At 36.8% G+C, this 11,041-nt stretch overlaps 1 protein-coding gene across 3 annotated transcripts in view; it reads right to left on the bottom strand.

Moving 5' to 3' along the window:
- Positions 1-10,258: 10,258 nt before the first annotated feature.
- Positions 10,259-11,041, bottom strand: part of olfm2b (olfactomedin 2b) — a 12,014-nt gene continuing 11,231 nt past the window's right edge. For all 3 annotated transcript variants that reach the window (XM_081701382.1, XM_035535172.2, XM_035535173.2), the window contains one exon: positions 10,259-11,041. This exon is cut by the window's right edge and continues 943 nt beyond it. The gene's annotated coding sequence lies outside the window, so the exon portion shown is untranslated.

Genomic DNA, 11,041 nt, shown 5'->3' with positions numbered 1-11,041 from the left:
ACTAAACGTTTGCTTTGTTGTTATCTCCAGTGATGTGAGACTGAAGCTGCTCCACTAAACGTTTGCTTTGTTGTTATCTCCAGTGATGTGAGACTGAAGCTGCTCCACTAAAACTTTGCTTTGTTGTTGTTGCTAAAATACTGGGTGTTCTTACCTTTTTCCACCTGATTTTGAATGTTGCTTTACTTTTCAAAAACAAAATGACATACTCAATAAATAATCATGAGTTTGATTATAGAAGTTTGTGAGCACCAAACAGTAGTTATGTAGGCCCAGATAAATAACATTGAACTGAACGAGGGTGTTCTTTCTTTTTTTAATGACTCACTATGATAACAAATATTATTGATAGATGATTTAGTTTATTTACAGATTTAAAACTAGATAAAAGTATTTAAAATCTGTTGAGATAAATAATATAATTATTTTTCTAATAATCTCACAAACATTTTATATGTTTGCTACATTCAAGGTTTTTTACTTTATACATCTTTTACAAAGTGCACTGGTTGAAGACAGGGAGGGGGATTGGGAGGATCCAGTAGGCAGTAGATATGTAATGTGGGCATGGTAGGTGTAGCAAGAGACAGCGCTTAGAAACACTCAGCATACCATAACTCTGAAGGCAACAACATTGAAATAATGAGCTCTCTATTGCCTGATCTCACCCTCCTTGAATATAAAAGGCACTTGCTGAGATGATGACAACTGTCACTCCCTCTGAAGGAAGGTCAGTCCAGATCAGCACAGTAGTTGAGAACTTCAGAACAGTACTGACCTAAGGTATTGCAGCCATTGAGAAAAATGAAAAACATCTGTGTGTAGAATTTCATTTTGGACTGGGCTGAAGTCAGAGCTCAGGACAAAGACCTCATGTTAGTAATGCCATTCAGGGAAGTGAATTTATTCAGTGTTGATCAGTAGTCTACATTAACTCATTTTAATCTTCAACCCTGAAATGAAAGATGTGCACCCAGCCATGTATGAGGTTCACTTTCAAATATCAGGCAATGTCAGTTGTTACCACTATGACTTTAAATGTCTTTAAAGGAATCTGTTTTATCAGAGAAAGATTTACTGTTTTGTGCATCTGAAATTCCAGGAGTTTCAAGTTTGTTTTATTTCTATGTGAGCAAAAACACAGAACTCCTGAACAATTTTCTATGGCACCAGTGGAGCATTCTATTACATCATTTACATTATTTACTGCATACTGAATGCTTTGTCCAAGCTCTCCCATAGTGAATATGGGCATCTGCATCTTCTGGTGTGTTTCCTGGCTGGTATCTCACTAGAATCATATGAGAGGGTTCTACAAGGCCTACAACAGAGAACAGCTCAGCGAGCATTGAGATAATGATATAGTACATCAAAGACACTATAAAAAAACAATCAAAACCAAACATTGAAACGAACAAAAAAAAAAAAAAAAAAACCCAGAAACATCAGAATCTGAAATGCTCAATACTCAAACATAGCTTTCATTGTCCAGACATCAAAGCAGGTGCTAGAGTAGCTGGATGCGAACAGATTCTACAGGGGGGTCCAAGGTGAGACAAGGAGACTACTTTCTTCTGCTTGGAAGTGTAGAAGAGCTCTGTAAATATTTCATTAATTTGTTGTTGTATATTGTCTGTTTTACATTAAAAGAGGTCACTTATAACCAATGATCCAATTACCAAATCAAAACACTACACGTCTACATATTTAACCTCTTAGAATCTGGTACGTATGAGACATCTGTAGTTGTATTGTCATCTTCATAATACTAATGTGAATACTAGCACTTCATTTGGCAGTTAATGTAAATTTGTTCTTTCTACTAATTAAAAAAGTAGTTTTAAACTAGTTTCAATCTTAAAGTAACATGCAAAGTTTCATTTACGTATTTTGGACCATGCTCTGCTGTATCAGTAATATTCACAGAAGCCATTTTAATTATATCATATAATACCTTTTTGTAGCTTACTATCTCAGTGTACATGTACTTTTACTTTCATTGTGGTTACACTACTCTGGACTGAACTGTTTACTATGTATGTATGTGTATGTATTTTCTATCTATCTATCTATCTATCTATCTATCTATCTATCTATCTATCTATCTATCTATCTATCTATCTATCTATCTATCTATATATATAATTTTTTTTGTAATTATTATTTTTTTAAATACACACACAAACACACACACACACACACACACACACACACACACACACACACACACACACACACACACACATACACCCCTACCTGCTCAAGAGTTCAAACTTAAGACTTGAGATATTGAGGTGCATTTCTAAACTGAATTTAGAACTGGATTACTGGTAATACTCAAAACAGGACACTAGAGGTCCTCATCCCCAGAGTTTTGACCCATCTCCATGGTCACAAGCTCATCACACACTATCAGCCCAGACACTGAGGTGCCTTTTTACACTGAATTTACAGCTGAACTGTTTTACCTACTTAATACAGCTAAAACTCAATTGTGGATCAGGGCCATAGGAATCTGAGGGAACAACCCTGCCCCCCAGCCAATATTAAAATGAGATAAGTGTGTGAATAAAAGAAATTATATAGCAATACATTTTGTCTACACCAGAATAATATGTTGTTGTGTTTATTCCCCAGTACAATAACCAATAAACACAACCAAATTTGTTTTGATACTTTAAAGGAGTAACCTTTAAATGGCATCATTTACTACAAAAAAGTGAACCATTTTCTTTGGTTTACAAAGAGTAAAATATTTATTTTTTTTGCTTCCAGTGATTGTCTGCATTGGTGTTGCTTCAATGGTAGTAAGATTCCGCTCTCTAAAAATGTTGTGCATGCCACCAGCAGATTTGAAAAAAAAACAAAAAACAAAAAACTGAATAATTATGGACCTTCTGATAAACCAGTGTAAACCATTTTTCTATTCTTTTTTAAAAATTCACAATGTACATTACTATTTACAGTGGTTTTCATTGTTAGATTACAATGGTTCATTGTAATAGTAATTCATTGTTCTTTCATTTTTCAGAATTTTTAGAATTCTACTCATACTACTCATAGACAGACTATACTTGAACACAAGAAATCATTACCTGTCCAGAGCTGCTAGCCTAAAGATATTATTAAGAAAACAACAGCACATGCACTAGCAGTACGAAACATTCCACACAGAAACCTGAACCTATCAGGAATGGACCAAAGAGGATGTAGATGTTTCATCATTCATGGTATCAGTTTTTTAGATGCTGAAAGCAGACATAAATTAGTGTGTGTAAACCATACATTAACTAAGGTTGAAAATCACTTGAGTGTTTAGGACTAAGAAAGGAATAATTCAGTTTGTTCAAACTGCAGCCTGTGATTTATATGCGTAGTGAGCTTTAAAGAGCACAAACTCTACCTCAGCTTTTTCAGTCAGAAAATGTATTTCCTAATGGTCTTACAGGCAATAAATTGAATATTGTAATAAACAGATTTTTTAAGCAAAGTGCATTTTTCCAGTGTAGATGTGTAGTGTAATTCATTACCACATACTAGATTTTCAAACTAATTACTATACTTCTATGACAATAATAATAATACCAATAATATACTACTACAATAATATTTGTATTTTGCACGTTTTATCAACCGTTGCCCACCATTCTGATTAAGCTACCAAGAAACTACCTGATTTATTTTGCCCTGTAGATATTGAAAGAATCATAAGAATTATGACCTCAAGCTTTTTGTGAAAATGTTTTCTGAGCCTGTTCATCAGTATTTTTTTCCTCATGCACCAGTGTTGGTAGAATCCTCTGGGATGGAAATGGCAGGATACAATTGGCAGGAATACTGGCAGGCTTTTTTTGCAAGCACCCATCCATAACCCATCTGAAATCCTAGTCCAATGGCACACTGCTCCCAGCCTATCTCTGGGACCTCGGGGCTGTCCTCAAATGCTGCTGCCAATCATTACTATAGATACTAGTGTCATCCATATAGGAAGCAGGGATCTGTCCTTGAGCCACTGGAATGTATTCTGAACTCCTAACAACCTTGTGACCTATTGGTGTAAAAAAGCATATTGGTGTGAAGGCCATTTTATTACGGGATACTGAAGTCAAAGGGATCTACCAGTATACTTAAAAAAAAGTATCAAATAAAAGTGAATAGCACCTAATCCAACAGCTCATCATAACCAAGCAGTCCAACTTGTGGACAAGTACGATGGAGCTGCAGAAGCCATTGTGCAGCTCCTCAATGTTGAGCATAGCCTTAATTTCTTTTCAAACCTTTTTCCCCCCCCAGAGAAATGCACAATTATGCATCTAAGGCTCTTAGTATGTTGTGTTATGAGTTTACTGTGGCCAGATAGAGATGAAAATTGGATGACATCTAATTTCTGGGACCACACAGTACCAAAGCATGACTGGTATTTGGTATCACCCCACCCAGCTCAACTCTCTCCGGAATTACTGTCACCAGAGTAACAAGGACTGCCCCTCTCCATGATATCCGTAGAATAAGGTAATAAATGTAGAGTACATCGCCTCTACCTTTTCAGCTCACCTCATAGTTGATCTCTCCCACTCACTGTGTGACCTTATCACCTGAAGAGAAATTAAGAGTTTGATTTGCAACCTCCTACTTAAAAGGCACACATACATGTATATAAAGGCCATGGATATCTGCATCAGCTCCATCTACAAGACTTGGATTTGAATCTTCATCGGGGGTATGTGTCCTTTGTCAGGTACATGTGCACTTTTGCTACTACATCCAATTGTCTTGATTGTCTGCCAAGACAGGTAAAGAGTCACCCACAGTAGGTACAGAAGTGGAACACAGAAAGTTTCATGTAATTCCAATTGTACTTAAAGAGTTCAATAACAATTGGGAAGGTGAGATCTCACACAGAATCAAAATATGTGATTGTATGAATATTGAATGTGTTATGTCTGATATGTAAGGCCCATCTGTCTGTAGGTGGCATACAGCAAGCTACAAAAGTGTAGGTACCATGCCATCCAGCAGGTCGCAGCACAACCTGTAGCACACAGAGCAAGCCTATGCCAACCAAAGAAAAGCGGTTTGTTCAACATATGCATATTTACTAATTTACCTCAAGATAGGGTAGAATTTGAGCCAATACCTGATGATTGTTATTGTGGCAATAGATTAACCAAAGTTTTTTCAAACGAGCTTGTGATGGTGGTCAGTGGCCTGAAACAAAGGCAATAAATTCCCTCTTGTAAAACTGTGGACAAAACTCATGTTCCTGGATTTTTACACCAAAGGATGATTCCTAGAACATCTAGATGTTGTGTTTTTGCATCAAAAAACAAGCAGTGGAAATTCCCTCCAGAGGAAATCAGCAAGAACAATAAGATGGATACTTCAAAAGCCATCAACAAATAAGAATTTGCAACACTGAGCATAGTTATGTAAAGGTCATAGTTTATCAAAACTGCATAGTTTCAAATAGTTAAACACTATTTTTAAATGTACTTAATGTGTTTGTGTTCAAACCATCTGTTAAGTTAATCATAAACTCAAGATTTCTGTACACAAAGTTCTTTCCTCTTTGAATGCACTCTCTCGTTATTGATGAGCATGTGACATTTCATTATCATCTCACTTTATTTCGTTGTTAAAACCAGAATCAGTGTCCTTTGTTTTGTGATTATGCTAGAACAAACCAGCTGAGCTCATTAACATTCAGCCATGTCACTCTGCTGTATAAACTCTGCACCATTGTAATATGCTTTGTTCTCCATAGGAGGACCAGCACAGCAAATCCTGATTCTTTTAACACTGTGATCACATCAACTCACAAATATACACATTCTAAATAGCCATTTAGCTTATTGTTGCTGTTTGGTCTTAAAGCAGTCTGTGTTAATAAATGTAGCATTTATTCTCATCACATTGTTTGCTGTTGCCAATACCTTCAAAGAAATTGGAACAGAAAGTTTCATGAATCAACGGTAGCTGTTCATGATTGGGGGGGCTCACAGCACAAACTGGTGGGCAAAACAGCTAATCTGCCTTCCTCCTGCCACAGTACCCAAACATAATTCTTTAAAAATAACATGTTAAAAAATAAATCAGCCAAATCTAACATCCAGGGGAAAAAAATGTAAAGAACAGGGATCTAGCAAAATCTGATCTTCCTAACACATTTTTGGAAGTGTATCATGGCAAGAAAAAAGGAAATTCCCCATACCTCAGAAGAATGGTTATTGACGCTCATCATGCTGGAAAAGGTTACAAAACCATCTCAAAAGAGTTTGGACTCCACCAATCCACAGTCAGACAGATTGTGTACAAACTGAGAAAATTCAAGACATTACCTTCCCCAGGAGTGTTTGACCAACAAAGATCACGCTAAGAAAAAGGAATGTAATAGTCTGCGAGGTCACAAAGGAACCCAAGCTAACTTAAGCAACTAAAGGCCTTGCTCACATTTCCCACACGGAACAACAATGATGTGCATGGCAGGGTTGCAAGGAGTTGCTGTTCTCCAAATAGAACATTGTTGCCTGGAACAATGGAACAATATTTTGTGGATGGGTGAGACCAAAATAGAGCTTTTTGGTTTAAATGAGAAGTGTTCTGTTTGGAGAAAGGAAAACTGTATTGCTTCATAAAAACCTCATCCCCTCTGTGAATTACAGTGGTGGTGGTATTATGATTTGGAACTGTTTTCTCTGAGGGAATCCCAAATTAGACTGGGCACAGCCATCTTGTTTCATAGCAACATGCTGATGCAAGTTATGCAAATCAATTCATTTACATAATCGAATACGTGGGTTATGTCAACGGGTCACCCCAGCACTCGTTTTAATGCAGGCTTAAATAGGTTCTTTTAGAGGATGGATGAAATAAACGGTAGAACTGTCGGATTGATAGATGAGTGCCATCAGTACAAAATGCAAGTTGCAGTTCGTGCTCAGTGGTTGAGTGCTTATATTAAGTTACACAGACATGTGTTTTTCTCTGCTAATTAAGGTAGGCTCTGGGGTTCAAGTTTGTCTTATTTGATGATTACTAATTGGTCTTAGTTAGTCTTAGTTGTGAATTGTAGAGGCAAGTGGAGCCGCTACAGATCTGTAGTGGAGCTTGTAACCGTTAAATGTAAACCATTTTATCTTTTGCAGGAATTCACTCTGCTCATAGTTGCAGTGTATATCCCCCAACCATGTGAAAGAAGCGGTCTATGAACTGTGAGCGAACTGCAGAACTCATACCAGACACTGTTTATTGTCGCCAGAGATTTCAATCATTAAAATTTCATAGTCTGTGTTCCTTAAATTTCATCAACATGTACTTTGTAACAAAAGGGACATCGCGTCAATCATTCATTTTATGTCCAGCCATATTTAACTTCAGAATTTATTATTAGTTCTAAAAAAAATAACAAGGTCCAGACCTCGGTGAACTCGTTGTAGGTTGGATGTTACTTATCTAGATATTGACTGTACTGTGAAAACTGTTAAGCACAGTCTGGTTTAAAAAACAACAACTCACCTCTTCAGTGAGGTCATCTTGATTTATCAACTTCACGATTTATCTGGGATTGAAAATTATGATAAAACAACATGCTAGCTACAAAAGACAACTTATCATATCTTACGTGATATTGACAGATCTAACATCCATTTTATTTCAAAATCATAAGTTTCTCAACATAGCCTCTATATCAAATAGCAAGCTAGCTACTGCCCATGAAACATGTAGCATATGACGAGAGAGAGAGAACACACGAAAACATTTTATAGCTCGTAAACCAATATCGCTAGCTATCTACTTAGCTGTATTGGCTAATTGCTAAACGTGAGGGTAGCTAGGTTAGCTACATAGCCAGACACTGTTACCAAGCTAGACAGCTAAATATCGCTAGCTAGCTGATTATCCCTGAGAAATAGCTAGGTAACTAGCAAGTCGGCAAAAGGCTTAAATAAGCTGAGAACTTGGAACTGAACTAGAAATTTAAACTCCTATTCGTTTCCTCAGGTAAAAATAGGTACAAGTTAGCTATGCAAGCTAGCTAGCCAAATACTAACATAACATCTAGTTATTTAACCACCAGACTAATTTTTCATTTATTTGACTATTATAAAATTAATATGTAAGTAATGTCATGAAAATAAAGGAGTAGGAATGCTCAAACACATCTATTTAAATCTACTTTGACTTTTTTTTTTTTCATTTTGTGTTAATTAGTTTATCCAATATTCATGTTGATCTTTTTCTTACCATGTATGCTAAATACTATTTGAAAAAGTTCTAGCAAAACAACAAAATATGAGTTTTGCCTAAACCTGGCCTCAGGAACATACCATTTCTCCCAGACGTTTTGCTTGGGTCAGAGCAGTACAGAACAACACGGAATGCTGCAGAACAGGCCGGAGCAGTTCAAAACAGTGCAGAATAGTGCAGCATTGTGTGTTACAATGTTACAACTAATCCTTATGAGGGTTGAGTTTACATGTGTGGGCTTTGTTGGGTGGGCTTCCAGTTCCCTTCCACAGTCCACAAACATGGCAGTTAGATCAATCAGTTACTCTATATTGTCCCGGTGTGATTGACTGTGTGTCTGCATGCCCAGTGATGGATGGTGTTCTGTCCTGGGTGTTATCATCCCTCCACTTCCTTGCACACAATGCAGTTTGCCAGGGTAGGTTTCTTGTAGGGTATTGTTGACCGCTCCTTTGTTTATTGCACTTATTGCAAGATAGAGCTTATGTATTTTGTACTTCTAGGCATCAGCATTGATCCCTGTATTTTTACAGTATTCTAGGTCATTGGTATATTGGACTCTAACCTACTCTACTGGCTAGGATGTATTCTATGAGTAAATCACAAAGCACTTTTGTAAATTGCTCTCGATAAGATCATCTGCTTAATGCCGTAAATGTAAACGTAAATTTTTAACTATGAGAAAACTGGGGAATGTGGCAAATTTATTTGTAAGAAAATGTTCATACAAGTGCTTCTCACATGAGGAACAACATGTGTAAGTACAGAGCTACATAAACTTGTTGGAAATTTTTATTTTTGGTGTAATTATTGTTAGATTGCCTTAACCATGGTGTTTTACTAAATGGTTTTAAGTAGCAATAAATCAAAGGTTATCTCTTCACATCTCTCCTTAGTTCTACTGTATGTATGTATGTATCTGTTTCAGATACAAAACCCATACAAACCTTTCTTCACCTCCTCATTTTCTGTCTTCAGTCCAGATGCCAGCATGATACTGAAATACTCACACTCCTCTTTAACACACAATGTTCTAGATACACTGTCAAAGAGTGAATCTCAATATTCCTGTTTGACTGACACTAAGTCCAAATGAGGAGAAACTTCTTCGCACCAACTATGTCCTCTCAGGTGGAGTCTGTCTCTGACTAACTCTGGAACACAGTGGGTAGATTTATACAAACAGCACCACTGTCTGCTGCTTGCATCTCATAAATATGGAAGAGCAAACATATTACAACCAGTTCATCACAGTTATCTTCACAACTCATGCTTCCCTCATCATACTGTGAGTTTAACTCTATTACTCATGTATTACACAAAACTCAAGCAACACCAGGATGGATGCTCATGTCAACACTGCAGATTAAGTGCATGTTCATGTAATGCACAATACATGATTTTAACCCTGATTTTCAGCTCGCCAACAAGTTTTGGTGATCACTGAGAAAAGCTTCAGATTGGAGACAAATTGGCTCTTGATCGCTATGTGTGAATTGTTCAAAGACATGATCTGAGAGGCTCGCTGATCACCTGCAGTTTACAGGAGTTTACATCAGAGGCATCTCAGGCATGGTATCGCGTCACTCTGTCATTTCTCGCATGTGTTTTCATATTAAAACGTAGTTTGGAGGCCAGACAGACTCGTCGGAATAATAGTACACTGTTCGTGTACTAGTACACTAATAGTACACTCTTCAGATTACATGCATGTTCATGTAATGAATGTTCAAATTCATAAATAAGTGGTCATTATGACATTTCCAGAACAACACTCCAACAACTACACTCCAACAACTACATATTACAATAACTAGCATATTGTGGGTATATATGGGTATATATACTGTATATATGTACAGTAAACATTCAGTCTATATTTATACACTTACTTTCCTGGACATATTTTATCTCTGTGCCTTAGGTAACCCAATCTAGCCCAAAACAATCAAGCATGTTTTTAATGAATTGTATAGATTCTTTTCACATATGACATTATTGAACTCACCACTCAAACAGAAAACCTTTATTCTGCTCAAAAATACATTCATATTATTAGAAACACCTACCATGCACAATAACTTTTAGTCCACTTTAAGATATACACTGGTGTTATAGTTACAATTTAGAAGTGTATAAATAGAAACTGGTCCATCTGTTCCCTCCTCTAACGCTGTTCATTACTGCTCAGTGTCTGACCACAGGACCATTCTGCTGACCGGACATTATTTGGGTGGCTGACCTTCACACAGCAGTCACACTCGCATGGTACTGGCATGGTTACAAAGGTTGTGTCAGCATATGAGCTGAAACACTTACATCTTAAATATCCGTACTGGTGGAATATATAATAGTAAATAATAATAGTTTCTAATAAATAAATTAATTGGTTCTAGTAATGTGTGTGTGTTCATTACTATATTTTGTGTTGGGGTAGAATGTTTCCATAGAACGGGTGTGTCTATATAGGCATATAGACACATACATATAGACATATCCTCATTAGACAACAGACAACAATTCTTTGGTTAAGACCTTTTCACCTTTAATTATTCCTATGTGTTTATAGAAAAAATAAATTTCATGCAGACTGAAAATCAAACCACTACCAGGCAAACAAAACAATCTGACAGATGTTTTACACAGTCAAAACAGACACTGATTTAACACATATTGCAGTAGAGACCAGTATGGATGCACCATTCAGGCTTTTGCGGGCACAACAACCACTTTTCTGTTGTTGGAACCAGACCTCTGCCTGCACGTCTGAGCAGGACGCTGTGTTACCAGGTTG

The sequence above is a fragment of the Electrophorus electricus genome, chromosome 18 (genome assembly GCF_041902795.1).
Source record: "Electrophorus electricus isolate QZ-2024a chromosome 18, ASM4190279v1, whole genome shotgun sequence".
Taxonomy (NCBI): domain Eukaryota; kingdom Metazoa; phylum Chordata; class Actinopteri; order Gymnotiformes; family Gymnotidae; genus Electrophorus; species Electrophorus electricus.
The sequence above is the reverse complement of the archived record's forward strand: the minus strand, read 5'-3'. Positions and strand labels throughout refer to the sequence as shown.